The sequence below is a fragment of the Dermacentor andersoni genome, chromosome 3 (assembly GCF_023375885.2).
Source record: "Dermacentor andersoni chromosome 3, qqDerAnde1_hic_scaffold, whole genome shotgun sequence".
Classification (NCBI taxonomy): domain Eukaryota; kingdom Metazoa; phylum Arthropoda; class Arachnida; order Ixodida; family Ixodidae; genus Dermacentor; species Dermacentor andersoni.
This window is the reverse complement of record NC_092816.1, coordinates 131844140-131866056: the sequence shown is the minus strand read 5'-3', so window position 1 is coordinate 131866056 and position 21917 is coordinate 131844140. Positions and strand designations below refer to the sequence as shown.

General features: G+C 45.4%; 2 long non-coding RNA genes and 1 pseudogene across 4 annotated transcripts in view; 2 read left to right on the top strand and 1 right to left on the bottom strand.

The window, feature by feature from the left end:
* The window catches only part of LOC129383223 (uncharacterized), a 132759-nt gene that overhangs the window by 11932 nt on the left and 98910 nt on the right, over positions 1-21917 (bottom strand). The window contains exons 1-4 of one of the 3 annotated variants that reach the window (XR_008611114.2): positions 12761-14868; positions 8809-8950; positions 8543-8742; positions 6558-8006 (exon numbers count right to left, since the gene is read on the bottom strand). This is a non-coding gene — a long non-coding RNA (uncharacterized lncRNA). Of the gene's footprint in view, positions 1-6557; positions 8007-8542; positions 8743-8808; positions 9922-12760; positions 14869-21917 lie in introns of those variants that run through there. The other 2 variants (XR_011893452.1, XR_011893451.1) reach the window with 2 other exon arrangements.
* LOC126525265 (uncharacterized) lies at positions 2633-5929 on the top strand. The gene is made up of 3 exons (XR_011893453.1): positions 2633-3703; positions 3867-4017; positions 4293-5929. It is a non-coding gene; the product is annotated as an uncharacterized lncRNA (long non-coding RNA).
* Positions 17859-18974, top strand: LOC140216409 (piggyBac transposable element-derived protein 3-like; annotated as a pseudogene).

Genomic DNA, 21917 nt, shown 5'->3' with positions numbered 1-21917 from the left:
TGCGGAATGTGTCTGCGTCGGTGCCATCGCCGAGCAACAGTCCGGTCCGCGGAGGTAATCGCTACCGACAGAGAAAGCGCGCGAAAAGATGTTTCGATGTTCCACGACAGGCGGCAGGGAGCGGCGCGGTGTTCTGCGCATGCGCTACTCCAGCTGCGGCAGGTGCGCGGCGTTGTACTGTAGGGGGACGGATTTACGCGACGCGGCGTAGCCGATCTGGCGTGACGTAGCGCAACCACTGCGCGCGCGCGCGCCGGGTCACGTCGAAGTGTATTGGCGCCTTTAAGCCTCGAGTCAAGTATAACACCTACGAATTTGTGTTCATTGTTCACAGGTAGTTGTCCACCCAGTTCTACACAAGGACCTGGGACCAGGCCTCTTTCTTGTGAAGAGAACACAAGAACTTTTGTGGGGGTTGATTTTAAATCTATTTTGGTCTGCCCACTTGGACACCTTGTTTAAGCCCTGCTGTACCTGTCTCACATACTGTAAGTTGCAGGATTTGAAACCTATTTGTGTATTGCCTACGTAGACGGAATAAAAAATGGCTGGTGGCAGTGAAGAACGAAGTGTGTTCGTCTTAACGATAAAGAGTGCAATTGAGTACTCTTCCATGGGGTGCACCAGTTTCTTGTATAAAAGGTCGCAATAATACGTTGCTGATTCTCACGCGGAAGATACGATTTGACAAATAGCTTTCAATTATGTTCAGCCTATTTCCACGAATGCCCATTCCCGACAAGTCTCGCAAGATCCCATAGCGCCATGCCATGTCATACACCTTCTCCATGTCGAGGAATATCGATAGAAAAAACTATTTATGTACAAATGCATCGCGGATATTACCTTCAATGCGCACAAAATGATCGGTTGTCGACCGTCCTTCTCTGAAGCCACACTGATAGAGATTTAGCATATTGTTGAGTTCAAGGAAATGTACGAGTCTGCGATTAACCATTTTTTCAAAAAGCTTACGGAGACAATTTGTAAGAGCTATCGGACGGTAACTTGCCACCAAGGAAGGGTCTTTACCCCGCTTCATAACAGGGACCACAATCACTTCTTTCCATGTAGATGGAAGCTATCCCGCAGCCCAAATTGTGTTGAAAATTGCGAGCAGTGTACCTTGTGTGTCAGTATGTAAGTTTCTGATCATGTCATACACAACTCTGTCAGGTACCGGTGCAGAGCTTTTGCACGTGTTCGAGGCACCTCTCAACTCAGCAATACTGAAAGGCCATTTATACGGTTCATTCTGTCTGCATTTACATATGATTGGCTTATGTTCTTCCATTTCTTTATGTTTAAGGAAGCATTGGGAATAGTGGATTGAGCTTGACACACGCTCAAAGTCTCCCCTAGGGTGTCTGCCTGCTCTTCTAAGGTATTCACTTGATCGCTCACGTGAGGCAACGGATTTATTTGCTGCACTTTTAGCCTTTTTACGCCATTCCAAACTTTCGCCGCCTGTGTGTAAGAACTTATACCTGAAAGGAATCTCACCCAGCTTTCTCTCTTCGCCTGATGCCGTATCCACCTTCCTTGTGATTTTATGTGTTTAAATTCAATTAAACTTTCTGCATTCGGCGATCTGCGCAATATTTCCCATGCCTTATTCTGCCTCTTTCGCGCATTTCTACAGTCATCATTCCACCAGGGAACACGTCTTTTAATTGAACCACCATTCGTTTGCAGGATAAACTTTTCAGCGACATCACAAATAAAATCGATAGAATAAGCGACAGCATCATCTATACTTAAATTGTTTATAAATGAGTTTTTTTTTTTTAATGTTCCAGTCAGCCGATGCTAATGTCCAAATGGGAACACTGGGACGGTTGTCATGCTGCGTTATTAAGTTTAAAGTTATAGGAAAGTGGTCACTTCCAAATGGATTATTGATGACATCCCATTCCAGATGAGACAGAAGGGAAGCAGAGCCTATTGCTAGGTCTGTGGATGAATATGAATTCTGTTGAATGCTGTAATATGTTGGCTCCTTCTTATTAAACAGGCAGGCACTAGAGGTCAGAATAAAATTTTCAATGAGTTGGCCTCTTGCATCGCAACGCACATCTCCCCACAACGTGTTGTGGGCGTGCCATATGTAGGGTTCAGGGAGCTGATTTATGAGGTTATAGAAATTGGATTTTTGGAGGCAATAGCTTGGGGATGTACATATATATATGGTGCAGACAGTTACCAGCTTGTTGAAAAGAACCCCTCTAATTGACACTGCCTCAAGGGGTGTCTGTAAGGCTACGTGGCGACAAGCTGTTACAGACTTGTCTGCAAGGATTGCTACACGGCCACCTGAGGTGTTAGCCTCATCACGGTCTTTGCGGATGGTGTACTGGCGAAGAAAGTTCGTTTGTGTACGTTTTAGATGCGTCTCCTGAACACACAGCAACTTTGGATTATGTTTGTGTAAGAGTTCTCTAATATCGTCAAGGTTATGCAGAAGTCCTCTAACATTCCATTGTAGTATTTGTGTATCCATTATGCTACTTGTGTTTAGTGCTGTGTGTTTACTAATACATTTACCGATTGGCCACCATTTCTGAGAGTTAATGCTTCACTTGCACTCCCTCTCTCATGTGTGCCTGACTGAAAAGTTGGGTATGACGTCACACAGCCGGCATATTTGTTGATTAGTACCTAAAGCCACTTATTTAAGGGCTACGCACACATTACATAAGTTGGTCTGCATTACACCAGCTGTTTGGTATTGGTCTTAAAGTTTCCAGGATAGCAGTACACTGTCAGGCAAAAGGCATTTCCAGTCCTTTGACATTGGCTTATCAAAAAAGAAAAAAGAATGAGGGAGGCCTGAGTTGCATGCTTGAGGTGTTGACACAGCTTCTTAGATGATTTGTGTGACATGTGCGGTGAGCAGGACTTACGGTCAATTTAGCATGCCGTCAGTGATAGTTTGTTGACAAGGTTAGTACAGGGTCTATAAGCTGTACTCTGGAATGAAAAGCAATATCAGAGTAAATATACAGGATGACTCAGGTTACTCAATTTGTTCCTTGACTCTGGTCACAAACAGAATTGGTTATGAGCCAAAACGAAGCTCACCACAGCAAACATTATAAAAACTGTTTGTCCAGGCTATGGGGCTATTGCACTAGTGTTTCCAGCCGAGCTGGTAGCGCCACCTGCCGTAGGTGGCGGTAAAGTTAGGTTGGCTGCTAGTTGCTCCCAGGTGTGCTGTCACGTTAGAGCAGCATGGCAGCTCGCCAAAAGGACATGAAAAAGTCACGAAAGTCCGGCTCTTCTCCATACTGCTGCATATATGGCTGCCATAATAGCCATAGGAACACTGTTGGAAAACAACCGCCTATAAAATTCTACCGGTTCCCATGTAAATCGTACGAAACTGAAAGAAGACAACATTGGATCACGGCTGGGCGACGTGCAAGGTGAACAACGCCTCGGACTTTGTCCATGAACGATCTAACTTTCTTGTGCTTATTTTTGCCTTTTGTACTCGTGCATGAACAGTTCATTTCTCTTTGCCAGCCCGAATGGCAAGCAATTGCAGCCGGTGTGGAATCACGCGCATTTGCAGCGTCCACTTTGTTGGGAACGAAAAAAGCTCGATAGCTCAGCACCCAGCGTACGTGCCGACGTTATTTCCCTCGTGCTACAGAAAAGATGATCGTGTGTTGCCCAAGAAGAAGCTCGAGAGGTACCAAAGGTGAGCGTCAGCACAGCTTGGAGTAAACTACTTTTTTTTCACAATTCTTAGGAGTCAATAACAAAGTGGCTAAAATAAGGAAGTCAGGACGTATGAAGCGCGGCTGTTAGTGAGATGGGACAGAGTTTCACAGTAGCTTGTTTCCTTTTTTTTCTTCTTGAAGGCTTCAGCGGCACAGATCGTCTCTGCTAGTCACTAAACCACCGTCATCAGCTGTTCCACTAGAAAATTCAGACATCGAGGAATCCTTTGCAGGCTCACTGCGACACGCACCTGAACTGGCCAATAACATGTCAGACAGATTTGTCTCCGTGGTAAGCTGCTTCCCAATTGATATGCACTGTACTGTGCTAACAATATTTTAATCCTTGGCGCAGCTCCGAAGTTTACACAGCGATATTGTATGTCACTTATTGATATACTGCTGCTGTATCTTACTTGATTTAATGTGCCTTATCTGAACAAAAGAATGTTTTACTTGTCTGGATACATCTGTCCTCTTGGTTTGTGCATGAACGACGCGTGTATTTGCATGTATTCTGCATACATCTGCCTTTATTTTAACATGCTCCTTCCTAATTTCTTTTAGGCAACTCAGACAGAAAAAGACTAGTCTCTGGGACCATGCAATCCGTTTCTTTCTGTCGTCACCCAGTGTACTGCTTCGACGCAAGTGTCACATGTCAATACCATCGACAAAAGTGTGCAGGCAGAAGCTGCAACAAGCTCTACAGCAAGTGGCCCTGAGGAGCACAGTTGTGTGTTCCTTGGTTATGACTCCTTGTGTGGAAGAGTGGACGCTTTCAGAGAACTATGTTGTGTGAACGCAAATGTTTTTGCTCTGCTAATGCCTCTGTTTTCGTCTGTGGTTGTACGCAGCATTGATGTCCCTGTGCCACAAAAGATGGTGATTTTTAATGAAGATGAAGCTTGGCATATCATTTGCAAGCATAGCTGTTCTTTTTGACCTGCATCAAACAGCTGTCAGCCGTGTATTTTTAATTTTTTTAGAAATCTTCTGTCCTCAATGGAACTGTTCATTTCCGAGCCGTCACAGGCTAACGTAGGAGCAACAATGCCAGCTTGTTTCAAGCTCCACTATCTTAACTGCCGCTTCATCATTATTGCACAGAAGTGAGGACAGAAGAGCCGCCCACTGTATAGCAGCAACGAAGCTTATTTTTTCATTACAAAGGGTGCCACACGATAAATTTTCTTATTGCAATTTTTCTGAATGGTGCCGTGACATTTCTGTCAAAGTCCTATGGAGGTCGTACTTCAGATACGCATATCACATTCGAGTCAGGCTTCCTCGACAGGATTGAACCAGGTGATGTCCTCGCTGACAAAGGTTTTCCTGGTATCAGAGCACCAGTGGAAGGCAGTAAAGGAACTGTTATTTTGCCCCCTTTCTCCATGTGTAATGTGCAGTTTACTTATGAGGAGCTGCAACAGACATACCATATTGCACAAGTACGCATTCATGTTGAACGAGCAATCCAGCGCATCAAGATGTTCAATGTTGTTGATGCACATATTCCTAATGACCTGATACCTCGTATGACTTACATTATGCGTATGTGTTGCACACTCTTGAATTTGCAGCCACCAATCTTAAGTGCACAAAGGCATGAAAACAATCAAAATTGATGCTTGACACTCAACTGCTCACTGCTGTAACTCAGCATAAGATATGCTTTTTTTAAATAGCTTTAATTATTGTAGGGCATACTTCATCCACTGCAAGCTCTCACAGTGTCAGTGTTCCATCTGCATTTATTTGTGAAATAAGTAGAAAAGCTCGTCAACTGACAGGGGTTATGAGGTGTTTGAAGTAGTTTTTGTTACATCGCCGCGAGATGCACAGTGCAGTGTGGCAGCTTTGTGAACTTTGAAGGAATTGTAACGGTAATAAATGTTGCTTTGTGTAATGCACGTTATCTTCAAGCAAGAACTCGATGTTACTACTTCTCACATTTTATAATAAATTTTTATTGCACCTTCAATCACTCTAAACATGTAAGAGGTGGGGGACGTAGATATAAAACACAATGAAGTCACACACGCACACGTGTCTGACTTCACGATTATCGCATTTTCTGCTCAACAGAAGTTGAAGCTGGGGGAACCCTTTTTTTCAGTGTCACCAGAAGGCAGAAATTAACATTCCAGAAAACCTTAGCTGCCTCACCCAGAGGTTTTAGCCACGCCTGACTGGCCGTCCTGCGGAGAGTTTAAGGCACCACACCCTCTCAGTCAGTACTCAGCTCCGGTTAACTGCAAAGATAGCTTCCAAGAGAACGCTGCCTCGCATACTTTCTTGCGCTCCTGAACTGAGTTGAATGGCCACGGATCAAGCATCAAACTTATCAGTATAAAACACAAACATAATTTTTCTCGGGTAAGTGAATGCTTACTCAGCAACAGTGGCAAGCAAGTCGCTTTATGAAATAAGTAAAACAAAGGTACTCAAACTTTGGCACAATTTCGGCCAAGAAGCGGTCATGCCAGTCAGCATTTACAATTATACTTTGTTTTTTCTAATAAACAAAAAAGAAAGCGTGTTCCAGCCCTAAAATATAAAGTCAGCTGCGTGAAGTGCTGGTGGCCCCTTTTTAAGCTCAGGCGCCCGTTCTCGTACACAACATATGGTACAAAGCTGACCAGATTTTCGTGGTCAATGAGGAGACTGTCCTTTAAAGAATACAGACACTTCATTTCAACCAGGTGTATCGCTTCACTGCCCTCCACAATGCCATCTGCGCTACAGGAGAGCGCCGGCTGCAGTGGTGATATCACGAGTCCAACCTGCAATAAAGCTTTACGAAAGCTATTCACTTTCACAGTATATTACCTTTAAAAGACTTTATGAATGGGAAGCTGCAATGTTGCCGATAGTTCATCTCTTGCTTCATCCTCAGTCTTAGTTCCTGCACGTGTTAAAGAAAATTGGATGCAAAATTAACACATCTCATAATGAACTGCTTTCATGGTAAAAAGAAAGCTTTCTGTGGCAGAAAGTGAAGTACGCTAGATTCCACAACTACAGTGAAACCTTGTTAAACAGTAGTTGGCCTGAGCTCGGAAAAAGTACGTTGTAAACGGTAGTACTGTTTAACTGAAATAGCATGAAATCGCCCACTTACCTGTTGAAAACGGAACTCAGAGAGAGTGCGATGAAAGGGGAAAAAACATCCAGTATTTATTCACGTTGCGCGACAAAAGTCCTATTATCGTTTGATGCCGCGGCGGCCTAGCACGACAACAGCGGCCTCAAACTTACTGAAGCTGTGTGCCAGTTTCTCAGCCAGCCCCCTCTTCTCAGCAAACACTCGCATGGCAGATTCCTCGTTGGTGTTAGGTATTCTCCATGCATGTGCGCAGTAGTGCTGCAGAAGTCCCAGGATGCCTTTTTCATTGCCAGGTGCCGCAGTTTGGAATAGAGTTATGTTATCGCGACCCTATTCTCGTCGCGACGATTGCATTAATGAGGCTGACATAACGCGCAGCTTCTGCCACTGTTGGGCCTGAATCGCCTTTGCTGTCGCTTTCCGTGTCGTCCTCATCACTGTCGCTAGTCGACACTTCGGCAACAACAGAGGCAACGATGGCAAAAAAATCGAACCTCGTAGCTGACATCTCTACGCGGTTGCAGCAGCACTGCCGAGCAACTTCTTCACATTCTAAATGCCACACACCGTAGTCAACAGCAAATCCCTGTCACGTGCCAGCACCGACTTCTTCGTGTCACGTTCGATAGCACGGACGGTGCCTAGCATGGACGAAGTCCTTTTTAATCCGAGCTTCGGCATGACACGAGACCTCGCTTGCAAGACGCCACACCGCTCTCTGGCACGGCGTCAAAATGATGTTGATGTGGCTTCACGTGCAAACGCACAGGGTGCTTGGAGGCCATTGTTCCGATCTCCGAGGCTTGTTGTTCTGTCAGGCCGCCCGATAGAGACGACGCACCGCCGTGTTTGCACGACGAAAAGTGGAAACGCTATGTTTTAACCGATATGTACGCAGTAAGCTGGTACAGTTTATGCGGATACAAAACACATTAGGTTCAATGGCTGCTGAGTCAGGGATTTCACTTTACTACTACTACGGTTTAACGAGGTTTTACTGTAGCTTCTTTCTTGTTCTTTACTTTCTCATATGCCTTGCCGTAAGAAGGGGCAGCAGCTGTAATAATCGCGGGGATGCCATTGCTTCCGCCAGTCTGTCAAAATCTGCAATCCTCGTCTTCACTCGGTGTGCACTTGAGCTTGAAAGGCGTACGCGATGTTCCTCGTGCTATCTGCAATGACCAATGTTTTTTTTGTATATCTGTGTCTGCATCACAAAAAAAAAAACAATGTAGATAGCAATATAACTTATAAATATGCTCCCAAACCTTTGCACTGCAGCCTGCCTTTTTGTCATCTCGGCGATCTCAATTATCTGGTCCGAAGTATATCAACAAATTTTTCATGAGATGCTTTTTCACAAGCTGACAACTTTTGCAGCATGTCGCATTTTTTCAGTTTAAATGGCCAAGTGCAGGCAAGCTCCATCATGTTACACAAGTGGCAGTCTCTATGCAACATTTTCTCTAGGAGCTCACGGTCTGAGCCGTCGGTCGCTTGCTTTAACGGATCTGATGCGAGCTCCAGCACAGCGTCCTTCTTTTCCAGAATTTCTCGCAAGGTACACTGAATGTCTGGAAATTGCGAGAGAATGGCTGCGGGGTTTACCCGCTGCAGAATCGCAACTGGCGCTGGCCGACCTGTGCCAGCAATTGCATTCTGATATGTGAAATTGTGCTTTAGTGCAGCAAGAATTGAAAATTCTTACCTTGGAAAAGGACCTCAACAGACTTCTGGGCATCAAGGTTTGGTTGGGTGGAAGGCTTGTTCCATGCGCACGGCAAATCAGTGCAAGACGTGTGTTTGTAATCATCTACAAACACTGCTACAGGCACGCCGTGTTTGCGCTCGTGCAGCCAGCGTTGCATGTGCAGCTCGCTTGTGTTTGATTCTCTCTCCTGCTGATAACTAAAAAAAAAAAGAATAGTAGCTAATCGCTAACACAAACAAGAATAAAAAAAATAAAAAGCTCACCTGCAGTCGCACTTCGTAGTCGACAGGTTTCATTTGTGCTGTGCATTTTCCGAGGATATCGGGCGGCACCGTTGCGCTCAGTAAAGTAGGAGACGCACGGTCCGATTTCACGTCCGATCCGACGTGCACGTATGTCTGCGTACTGTAAAGTGGAAGGCGCGGATTAATAAACGTTGTCTATACGTGTGACGTCATCCCCACGACAGTGATTTATTTATTTTTATTTGTACTTATTGCAATATATACAGACCAAGCAGGTGGGCCTATTTCTGCAAACACACATTTAAGGCAAGAATGATGTGTTCTTGTGCTAGACATATGGAACAGAAAAATGAAGATAGCAAAAAAAAAACGAAGAAAAAGAACAAGTTGGCCTTCTTGTACTCTAAAGCACGATAATCACACCATTAGAAAGATGGACTGGGATAGTCAATGTCATGTCATATGATGACATGGTGACTGACATAACACGGCGAAATCTTTATGCGGTACTAATAAATGTTTTCATTTACAGAAGCCCTACGACATTTCCTCGACAACAAGAGGCGCACTTACGCTTGGAGAAAGAGAAGGTGGAGACGACAAAGAGTGGAATGGCATGCTCCGATGTTTATAGAGGCCATTGGTGCTTCTATAACGTTCTGAAGTTTCTGGACACGGCGAAAGTGCCCTGCCGGCATTCAGTGAGTGGTGAAACTCGCCAAGCTATGCCGGAGAGCTCAGAGGTAAATTTTCTTTTTTCGTCTGTGTGATAAACCATTTCTGCTAGATGAAATATTGGAAGGTATGTCTTATTTAATGTGCGCTTAGCTTCAGTAAGATGTTACAATAGCAACATGCTGTAATACGTGTCCATTAACATATCTTGTTAAGCATATTGAAGTATCTCCAAATGCTGTTAGGTGTAGATGAGATATGAAAATAGTTTTGGCGCTTAAGTTCAAATTTTGCATTTTTGTTTGTGCGCTGCAGTAATAACTTATTGCTTGCAGATTATTACTGTACAGGTTTTAATAGCAAACGATCCTTTTGTTGGTGTCTGAAAAGAAACTGATAAAGTGTGGAAGTACAAGAGACTTAATACATTATTTTCTTTGCTGCAGACAGCCCAAGTCAATGAGGAGACTCCAGGTGGTACGGATACAGAGACCACAGCGTTGGACGATGACACCAGTACTGTGGTTGACCTACAGACTAGCAACGCATCATCTGCAAGCTTTCGTTCAATAGTGGGCAGGAAGAGACGACGATCTGCTGTGTCATCACCCGATACGTGGACACAAAGGCAGAATGTGCTACGAAAGATAGCAACCAGCGTGGACCAGCCAGCAAAAGCTGCACAATCCGAAGATGCAGCTGAATACTTCGGAAAGTCAGTTGCTGCGCAAATGCGCCTCATTCCAAAGGCTGAAATTATTGCATGTCAAACCTGAAGACACTGGAAAATTATGTGGACAGCATCGAGTAAGGAAGCTTGAATGAGATCATTTCAAATGAGAAGTTATTAGAGAGTTTTTTACTTTCATTCTTGTTCACACTGAGAAAGAAACTCAGTTGTAATTCGAATAAAACACTTTTTTTTTGCATTCTAGCAGTTCACTCATCATTCTCATAGTTAAAAATGCCGACTATGCAAGACTATTTTTCCCTTATAATATCCTCCTGAGACCCCGCTATGGGGATTTGTCCAATATATTGGACATTCAGAAGTGAGGCAGCACTCCTGTGACAAGGCTTTCATCCTCCTAAAACCACGCTGTCCAACTTATTGGACGCCTGCTTGCGCCATCTATGCAGCATTCATGAAAATACATCGTTCAAATTCCCACCGAAACAGTTCCACAATGGCGGCATTCAGCAGCGCGGCGTTTTACGGCAGCTGCCGGAGAAGTAAGCACTATTTCTCGTATTTCTACCAGCTTTGAAGGCATATCTTTTATTTTATATTAAAGTTAATACAACAGCGTACGCGCAGAATACAAAATTTAAAACTGTTCGCGCGCTTACTTTTTTTTACGCTTCCTTTGATTTCGCGTGTCCAATACGTTGGACGCTAGGACTCAACCCGGTTATTTTGACCGCGCTTTTGCGATGGCCTTGTTATGAACAGCAGGCGAGTACTGTTGGCATTTAGCGGCTTGACGACGAAGTCGCGTCTCTTTTTTTCTTTGGGGGACCGGCCTCGCGTGTCTGATGACTTAAGCCGATAACTTTTCTTTTTTCAGTCTATGGCTAGGACCCGCAAGGCAGCTGTGGCAGGCGGTATCGTAAGAGAAAAAAAAACATATCGATATCCCTCAATCAGATGTTGTGCGCATGTACAACGTCAAGATGGGTGGTGTCGACAAGGCAGACCGAATGATAAGTTACTACAGGATAAATGCACGCGTTAACAAGTGGACAATCAGAGCCTTCTTTCACCTCTTCGACATAGCCCTCAGGAAATCCTGGGTGCAGTAGACGCGGGACATACGCTCCCTATAGAAGTAGCGGAAAGAAATACTCAAATATATGCAGTTCCGCCAATCTGTTGCTGAGACTCTCGTGGCTCAAGGGAAGCAGGATGAAACTGAGAGTGAGAACGAAGCCGAGTGGCATCCGCCATCAAAGCAGGCTCGACTGTCTCCTCGAGAACCCCAAGAAAAGAGCACTACCCACTGCTCAATGCAGGCAGACACTGAAATTGCGCAGCACTTTTATCTCGGCAGGAGAGACTTTCCCCTTCCACACAAGAAGTTAAACAGAGCGCAGGCATTGACCCTCAAATTATTGCAAACAGGCTCATATCCCAACCCGGCTTTATTCCACAAAATTTATCCCGACACCTATGCCACTAGTTCTTGCAGGCACTGCAATGACATCGCTAGCCTAGACCATATGCTCTGGCGTTGCCCCTCGTTACGAGGCACAGAACAAATCAATGAGGACAAGTGGCTCTCCGCTATCAAGAGGCCCGATGCCGGGGCGCAACTATGGGCTGTCCAGAGGGCCCACGATGCGGCGGTCGGGCAAGGCCTGACTGTCCCAACGTGGGAGCGGCCCGCAGCGCGCTGAGTCGCGTACCTCAGGACCTTATTAAAGTTTTGCATCCATCCATCCATCCATGCAAACGCGGCCCGTTGCAGACTACAGGGCTGCGACATGAAAACAAAGCTCTTTTGCACCAAATGTCGGCTCTTCTTCTGCATCACCAAGGAAAAAAAGGTGTTTTGAAAATACCCACAGGAAGTGAACGCAAGAGAAAAATTTTTGTTGTGCAGAGGAATGTTCTTTTTTATGTACTTCATTCACTACTTTCTCTTTCGAGTTATTAAAATATTTTTGCACGCCAGTTTGAGCGCAATATCTGCGCTACGTCATTACGTGCGCGCTGGGTGAAAAAAGACCGGGTAGCATCCCAGTGTCCAATATATTGGACATCGCGCTGTGCTGAAACTGTCAGGGCTATTGAAAAAACATTTAACACTTTTCACCTTCATAACCCTACTGACTTATTCTGAAAGTTTGGGGAAAATCTGTGCACCCATATACATCCCGGGTCTCAGGAGGATATAGACAGCACATTCAATTTCACAAAACAAGTTTGGTGCATGATACGGCATAATACAAGTGTGCCTTGCACTGTCTCTATAAAATCTTAAGGTCTTCTGTATGCGTTTGCATCCAAGTGCGCTGATTGCTGTTGCCAGGACACAGCACCCTTGCCATTTAAAAATGCACATAAACTCTCTCGCACTGCAGAACCAACAGCATTAATTCTTCCACGGAAACTGGGCTGTGCAGAGAACAGTGATCTGGTAGATGTCTTAACACTGAAGTCAATAGAGTGCAATTTTTGATTGAAACCTGCGATTACATCTTTCCACTCATTTTCGGTGCATGGCCTTTTCAGGAAGTCATTTTTCAACTCTTCATAAATTACCGTACACGTTTGGTGGATAATATCATTTACACTGGAGTGGCCCAGCCGAAATTGTCGACTCAAGGAGTGGTGGCTCTCTCCTGCATATACGACAAAAAAAAAAAGAAAAGCATATCATCAGTAATTAGCAGACAAATTCTAAGGCAAGGAACTTTTAAATCAAGGATGGCCAAGCCGTTAAGAAGGCTTTCATAGCCTTACTATTTTGCTACTTCCTGAAATCTGACGACATTGCAGGCGCTTCACAATAGACGGTGCAATTCATTCTCTACCCGCGAGCATTTTTCAAACTGCGCACATAATTTAAACACAGGAGCCCGTCTTATATGGGAACTGCCTCTTCTCCTCTCTACAGTTCTATCTGGGTCCCCTCTGGCCTCAGACGTTGGTAAAAAGGGAAGCTCTGCGGTTTCTGCAATGCTTCTGAGGGAAGTTCCAGATAATTACAGCTGTCAAGCGGCTAAAGTGGCGACAGCCAGGAAGCTCAAGACGGTATTGTACGCATTCGATGCAGTGAGGTGAAAAAGAATTTCTCCCGTCGCTTTTCCTCTCTTACTTGCACCTGTCACCTACAGACGTTTTCATCGGTCGAGGATGAAAGGGCGCACGGCGAGCCTTTCCTATTCTCTGGCTCGAGCGATCCGGCGCAGCGCTGCTTGAAGGTATTGCTATCGCGTGATGCAGAATGATTTTGAGACGTTTTAGATCGTACTTTGTGAAATTTATGCAATGTCCGTTCATACAAAGTCATTAAATTATGGGGTTTTACATGCCAAAACCACTTTCTGATTATGAGGCATGCCGTAGTGGAGGACTCCGGAAATTTTGACTACCTGGGGTTCTTTAACGTGCACCTAAATATAAGTACACGGGTGTTTTCGCATTTCGCCCCCCTTGAAATTCGGTCGACGTGGCCGGGATTCGATCCCGCGACATTGTGCTCAGCAGCCCAACAACTTAGCCACTGAGCAACCACGGCAGGTCATATAAAGTCGTCAGGGAAGCCTTTCCATGCATCGGTAACTACAGTAGATGGAAATATCTTTTGGGAGCGCAAACAAGGTAAATATACCTGGTAGCGAAGCTTCCATAGGGGCCCATACGTTCAAAACATGGCGGTTCATCGGCGGTTCATGTGAAGGGAATACTTCCGGCGGAAGAAAAAATAATGTGACGCCGTATCCGTTAAAAACAAGTGACGTCATTTTGTTCTTGAAGCCGTGAACTTTGTTTTGTTGGCCTGCCTTTAGAGCTATATATTCAAATGCCTTGCCATTCAACTTGATAGGCGTTTCGAGCTTTCAGCACGGAAAGCGATGCAGGAAAAGACCAGCCGTACGGTTGTCGCAATCGCACCCCTGCACAGAACATACTTTCCTTGGAGGCCAACGAAAGCTTTAGGCGTAGAGTGCTGGCCCTATCGTCGGACGCCAAGCACGTGGGCCAGCGCAGTCGCACGAAAACTAAACAATTATCTCGCGGTTGTAACTCTACTTTTGACTGAACCGGTTAAGAAGCGATGACTCTACCCGCGTCAACAAATTCAGACAAGTCTCGACAAGCAAGAAAGCACACCTTGTGAATGGGGCGTATTTCAACAGGTGAACTTTATGAGCACGCATTTTTTGCACATCTCAAGAGCTGCATTGCATTGCGAGTGATGGTGGCGTCAACACCCCCTGTAACAATGGGCGCTGAAAAGAAATGTATTTATTATAATAATAAAATTAAATAAACCTGTATTTTCTTAGCTCGTCATGAATATATAATTGACCCGAAATATTATTTTCGTTGAATGAATCCAACTATGTCTCGCTTGAATTAAAAAACGCTTTTTTTTCTTTTACAATGTTTGTTCCCTCCAAACATAGTCGTGCTTCAATCGCTGCTCCAATAACCACCCTTCTGATGTCGGTGACAATTTGTACTGAACCACTTATCGCCCGAAGCTTCGTGACCTATTAGGATCGACCTTGGCGCAAACATGTGACGCGCATTATCAGCCGCAGTGTGTGTACGTGTTGTGAACATTTTGAATATATCAGTTTGAATTTAAAGAAGAGAACCGGTGTCTCTTTATTACCAACATGAAATGGTAAATCTGCTCACTAACTGATCTTTAAGGAAAAAACAAGTAAAAAAACACAAAGGACAAGAGGAAAGGTTACAGTCGTTGTGGTGTGAACCTCTCTTCGCCTTTGTGTTTTTTGACTGGTTTTTTTCCCTTAAAGTATGTACCAACTGGCCCGGATTTCAACCCTTCCACTATCTAATCGCTTGGCGTAGCGACTAAAACGAGCGCATGCTCGTGTATGGTCAGCCTAAGGCAACCACGAAACATCTAAGCGGCATGCGCTATCAAATATTTGTGATACACCGGCATCGTTCCCGAGCATTTCAAGTCTAGTAGGCTTGAAATCATGTATATGTCTACACTAGCCTTCCTGCACGAGGCCCATGGCACTGCTAAACACAGTGATCACTGTGATTGGTGAATCAGCATAATACATATATAAGCCATGTGTTTCAACATTGCCTTTTTCCCCTGTAAAGCCATAATATCCAAGATGGATTGCATAAAGAAAAGTGTGGTGGCAATTTTTAAGGACAAAATTTTTGTAATACGTGTGAGTGCGTTGTAGACAACAGAACGAACGCAACCCAAAAAAATTCTGTTATCATCCTCTTTCTCGAAAAAGAAAATGGGCTAATGCCGCAATACGACCTCGCATAGTCATGTCGCACAATGTTTATAGATCTATAAACGTTGATGCTGTATGCTTCGACCTTGCGCTATATAGAACAAATATATCAGTAATCCAGCACCTACCAGTGCTTATAGGATGCTCACGCACTTCGTAGAGGGTCGCTTTGCTGGACAAGCTTAATTCACACTGTAAAGTATGCTGTCAATAGTAAGCAAAACAATTTTATTCATGAGTGGAAACCTCATTCACTGAACCAAGTAGTCATGCAATGGAATCTGCAACTAACAGTTTAAACGCTCAATCTATAACAGCACAGCTCCTATCGTTGCAGAATGGTACCCATGCTGTTATGATCGTCGCATATGTTTCATTGCTCCTAAAGCTCAGCTTAGAACTAGAGGATAATACTGCAATAAGGCCACATTAGTGAGTGGAACATTCAGAAATACACAATTGATCTCCGAGGCTGACTGTAGGCTCAAATACGCGTGTATGCATCGTGCTACGTGCTCCATCCGCCTCAACGCCAGCAGGAAGTCCGGCCAAACCGACTTAAACCACTTCAGTACGTCTCACAGGACCGTTTACCGCATAGAGACACACGTCATACTAAATAGACCGCACGAGCGTGAAAACAAATGGCAGAAACTACTGCCGAGCGTATATCTTCCATGCAAGACGGAGCGCAAGTGGTCCTGATCTCTTTTGACTCAGGGCAGGCGTATCTCAACACCACAGGAGAGGTTGAAGCACGAAAAGGAAAGAAAGTAAGGTGTAGAAAGTAAGGAGAGAAAGAACATAACACAGAGTTTTGTCACAGTCTGTGAGTCTGTCTGGTTGGTCCAGTTCGTTGTTCTCTAGGCTCCAGTCGCCTCCGATTTAACCAAAGCCACGACAATCCAATCCGCCAGCCATGCCAGTTTAAGTCAGCGCATCCCAGCTGCGTCGCTGCCTGGTCGGCCATGATCTGTTGTAGTAGCTCGTGTAGCTGAGGTGGTCGGCGTCTGTGGCCGCTCACTGTGACTGGGCGGCTATAGCCGGACAATGTTTGTCTGGGGTTTTCCTCTAGATTTTCGGCTTGCCTGCCCAGTCATTCCCACTGTTCTAGCCGGGTCTTCGTAGTCTCGGCGGGTGCAGTTCGGTCCTCTTCGGTGAGACCAGTCAGCGTCAGGATCTCGGCCAGGGGGCACGATTGGGGATCTGCGGGAAGTCTTGGACATTGTTATAGCACATGGAGAAGAGTTTCTTCTGGTGCACTGAACAAGCGACATGTCAGATCTATGCCAAATAGTTCGTAGCGGCCTTGGTTTGCGAGAAGACCGCCAGTGCGGCCTTGAAACAGCAGGGCGCTGCCTCTATCTCCTCGGTAATGTGGTGATGGGCACGGTTCCAGCTTATGGTAATATAGTGCAAAGATTTGCTTTTGTGCCACTGTCATGCGCCAAATCGTTTTTTAACCCCACAACGCCCAACGTATCATAAATGATACGACAAATTCAAATCTCCCGCTCTTGGAGCAAATTGAAACTGGAACTCCGGAAGCCGCTGTGGGTCTCTCTTGACACGCTGAAAATTGTTTTCTCTTCCGGCTGCTTCCAATTCTTACCACCAGGAGGTCGCAAGTTGTCTTTGAAAAATGGCGTCCACCAGCAACACTCACGTCGCTTATACCATGTCGCACGTTCTACTCCAAAAAAGTTAAGCTGTGTGTTATATATTGCATTTGCAGGTTCATAATTGCTCCCAGTATGTTTGCGAATCACCAGAAGTAATTTTCATCGATACACAGCAGTTTTATGCTGCGTGACAACGTCCGAAACTTGCGCGTATCATATTTGATACAGTGGGCTTTAGTGAGGCTCCCTTTCTTCTCATGTGTTTCTCCCCGTAGTGATTCTTGTATCTTGGGTGAGCATACCTTGTAGTGCTGCCCGTTCTATGTGAAAGAATTCTCGCTGTCTGTTCTAAAAGGCGTGAAGCAGAAACTTAGTCATGCTGTTTCCGTAGTTTTGTTCAGAATGCACTGATGTTTACAAATGCACGGCCTGCCGTTTACCGCGTATTCTGCTCAGTGATCTTACTCTTTTTGTTTTAGGTGGCGCTGTGAAAGATATCCTGGAGCGTTTAGCTGTTGGAGACGATGTTAGTGACTTCAGTGACCTTTCGGACAGCGACGAAGAGGAATGGACTGCAGCAAATAGCGATGCCCATTCTGTGTCAAGTAATGATGAAGAGGCAGAGGACTTCTGCGGTAGTTCAGCTGTCGCGTCATCATCCCATCCTGGAAGAAACTGGGAGAAGGCCTTGCTCGAGATTGCCCATCTAGAATTTTCGGGAACATTTAGTGAACCGGACGATCTTGAATCTTCAGTGAAGCGTTTTAGACGGCTTCTCATAGACTATATACTAGCAACGCTAGTTAAACAAACGAACTTGTATAGTACGCAGAAATACGGAAAATCGGCGAACACAAGTATCCATGAAGTCAAACAGTACATTGGCATGTACTTGCAAATGGGTCTCGTCCAAGTGCCAAATGTAAGATGCTACTGGGAACAAGGCACAAGGCACTCACCAGTTGCTGACACAATGTCAAGAAATCGCTTCTTGAAATTGATGGCATGCCTGCACATTGCTGACAATCTCGCAGCTCCCGAAGAAAAAAAAGACAAGGTTTGGAAGCTGCGGCCTTGGATTGTCGCCCTGCAGCGGAACCTTGAAAAAGCATTGAACAAGAGGAATACAATGCAGTTGATGAAATGATGGTGCCTTTTATGGGTAGAAGTAGCCTAAAACAATATATGCCCAACAAACCAGTACCATGGGGCTTCAAGCTTTGGGGTCGTGCTGGAGCAACTGGTATTCTGTATCAGTTTGACGTGTACCAAGGCAAGACCAATGCCAACTACACATTAGACTAGGTGGCGACACCATCCTGGATATGTGCAGCAAACTACCTTTCGACAAGGGTTTCAAGGTGGCTGCAGATAATTTTTTCAGCTCTTTGGACCTCGCTGAAGAACTTACTGGCCGTGGTATCCAGTATGTCGGCACTTTGCGCCAAAATCACCTAAAGGATTGTTCGCTCAAGTCTGAGAAAGCCCTAAAGCCACATGGGCAAGGTTCCGACGATCACCGTGTCGACAACGGGGCAGGCGTTGCGGTTGTACGCTGGTTCGACAGGAAAGCCGTAACAGTAGTTTCAAACTTTGTGTCCGTGGAACCTGTTGAGAAGGTAAAGAGATATGACCGCAAGGCCAAAGTGCACATAGATGTACCGCGCCCAGCTATTGTTGCGGTGTACAAGTTTCATGGGCGGTATAGACCAGCACAATTATCAGGTGGCTCTATACAAATTCAATATCAGATCCAGGCGGTGGTACATGTATATTTTGTACCACAGCTTGTTTATCTGTGTGGTGAACGCTTGGAACATCCATAGGCGCCAATGTGTCCAGCTAAAGACAAAAGCGACGAAGTTACGAGTATTCATTGCAGAGCTGTCAGATTCTTTGATGCTCTGTGGAAAGACAAAAAAAGGACGACCGTCTAGTCTCCCTTCACCAGTCCCAAAGAAAAGTGGCGACAAAGCGACCTCAAAGTGAAGTACGGAAAGATGGTGTTGGCCACTTTCCTCTGGTCACCAACAAGAGATTGCGATGCAGGAACTGTTCACCAAGTATTAACACGTTCAGTTCTGTTATTTGTTCCAAATGTGAGGTGACACTTTGCCTGAACAAAGACAGAAATTGTTTTTATGACTACTACAAGCAATGAACATCTGGCTTGCACAACCTTCCTGAACTAACCAAGAAGCCCATTGTATCAAATATGATACGGACTACAGTTGAGTAATGCTTACATATTTTCGTAGTATTTTTGAATTAATCGACTCATGTGCATCGCAGAAGTAAATAAACAAGTTGTCTCAATTTTTTTCTTGTGTTTCTGTGTGCAGGCTTTCCAGGGTTAAGCATCATTGATTTCCTTGATGACTGCCTTGCGCCACTCTGCCCATCTTAGTGTCGTGGTGTTTTGAATTTTGGCTGTATTTCGTGTCTAGGGACGTGTATTTCCAAATCCAAGCAGTCTTAATGCTTCTGTATCTTAGGTGTAGGTAATTTGTGTTTGCCACGAATTTGAGTCTGCCGGCATATTGCAATTTGCACCTCGCCTCCTTCACCTCATACGAGGACCAGCTCATTTCCCCGCTTACTGCTGCCTTTGCAGTGGCTATGCTGCCCCCTAGCAGCCAGCGGCCTAGTTCTGTTTGGTGACGCTCCAGGCATTTTATGGTTTCACAGGAGTAGGCCAGCACATCCCCCGCAGGGGCGTCTGCGCGAGCAGGCGTTTGGTGTGTTGCGACACCACATACCCGAGCACACGAGGGCTGGACCCTCCCGCATGTAACCGTGCGCAGCTTAGCCATGGACGAGGAAAAGGGGATCCTGGGGGTTGAGCGAATGCCGGGTGTATGGACCTTTACGGCCCCTCGGCGGTGGCAACACACCCCTTTGGCCTCAGCTTTACGCAGACGGCGCCGCCGGACTGACCCACCCGGGGGAAATCGGTAGTTGCCTTTTCCTGTCTCTTTCTCCCTGCAACCTTCGTCTTTCTCTCACTTTCCATCTTTCCTGTCTCCTTCTCATTGCATTATTACTTCCGAGCTTCCTGGCAGCAAGGGATAACCTTGTGTGAGTAGCCAACCTAGGTTATGTCATATTTGGTTATAGTGGCACCGTACAGCTGGCATTTGCAGGCCCTGTTTTTCAGGCCCTGCAGCGTCCCCTTGTTGGACTCCATGGTGGGTGGCTGGCGTTGCTGCCAAAAAATGCACGTCTACACGTCTACACATGGCTACTTCCTTCCCTCCACTACCCAATCGCCCTCAGAAAAGACGGCGCACCAAAGATGTTTTTGAATTTTTCGGACGCCAAGTCCACACCTTCCCTCGTTTTCATGTAGTACACTCGGAAAAACCAGGCAAACCAGTGCGAACAGTTTCACCATTTTTTGTTTCAAATTTGTTAACTGAAATTTTTGGTCCAGGACATAAGGCGTCGAGGATGGCAAGTGGTGATCGCCTCTTGGAGCTCCACGATCAAAAGCAGTATGAGAAACTGCCCAAACTAGTGTCGTAACGAAACTAGTGTCGAAACGAATCGCTACACCGCAGAGATCAAAAACTTGCGCCACACTGAGCACTCCCGCCTCAAAAAATGGGTGCTTGTCACAAAGGAGAAGATGTGGTTATTTCTTGCTCTGATAATCTTGCAAGGAATTGTTCACAAGCCACAACAAGTTATGTACTGGTCGAAAAACAAGCTCCTGTTCATGCCTATCTTTGGAGAAGTAATGAGCAGTAATCAGTTCCAACTGCTAATGCGGATGCTTCATTTCGTTGATTTTGCCTCTGTCACCGACCTCAGTGGGCATCTACAGCCGAAGCTGCACAAGATATGGGCATTTTTTGTTCAGATGTTGAAGAACTACTGCTCAGCATACATACCTGAGAGGGACGTATCCACTGACGAAAGCCTCATGCTCTCCCAGGTGAAAATATTGCTACTGGTTTTCAAGTGATACTAACGGTTTTCAAGTGGTGTGAAGTGGTCTGATGTGGTCCCAGTTGAAAAGCTAGTGGTCTGTTGCTGGTTTCAACTGGTCCCAGTAGAAGGCTATTGGTCTTCAACAGGAACTGTGCTGGTTTTCAAGTGGTGCTACTGGTCTGATGTGGCAAGTGGTCTGTTACTGGTTTCAACTGGTCCCAGTTGCTGGCTATGGGTCTTCAGTTGGAAATGTGCTGGATTTGAATTGGTTCCAGTAGTATCTACTGGTCTTCAAATGGAACTGCACTAGCTTTAACTGCAGTGCCAGTTGGAAGCTACTGTATTCAAATGGGATTGCACAGTTGGCTTAGACTGATGCCCTTTCTCAGCACTGTGCATTAGAGATCTAGCATGAACTGTGGTTGGTTTCAGACTGCTAAGGTAAAGCTGGCAATCATCATGTGCCATATTTGGAACAGTTTCTTGAAATTGTGTACTAGATTTACACAAGGACCTAGGGTACGTAGTCAAGAGTTCGACGAAAGTTCGTCTGGTCAGGTAACATGATGATGAAGAAATTGCGGCCACTGACCAAGTCAAGGTGAAAAAACACAGAGACGTTTCGGGACCCGTACAGGTTCCTTGATCACACTAAAAGCGGGCAAGACTTGCAAGACTCTTGCCCGCTTTTAGTGTGATCAAGGAACCCGTACGGGTCCCGAAACGTCTGTGTTTTTTCACCTTGACTTGGTCAGTGGCCGCAATTTCTTCATCACGACCTAGGGTATGTGTTGCCTTATGGGTTTGGCTGGAATGCAAATCATGTAGTTCCAATTATCTAGCCAAACACACTGGTTACACTTGCAGTCCGAGTACAACCAACAAGAAGCATGCTGGGTGGCATCTGCTTCCAGCTAGGCCCATCAAAGT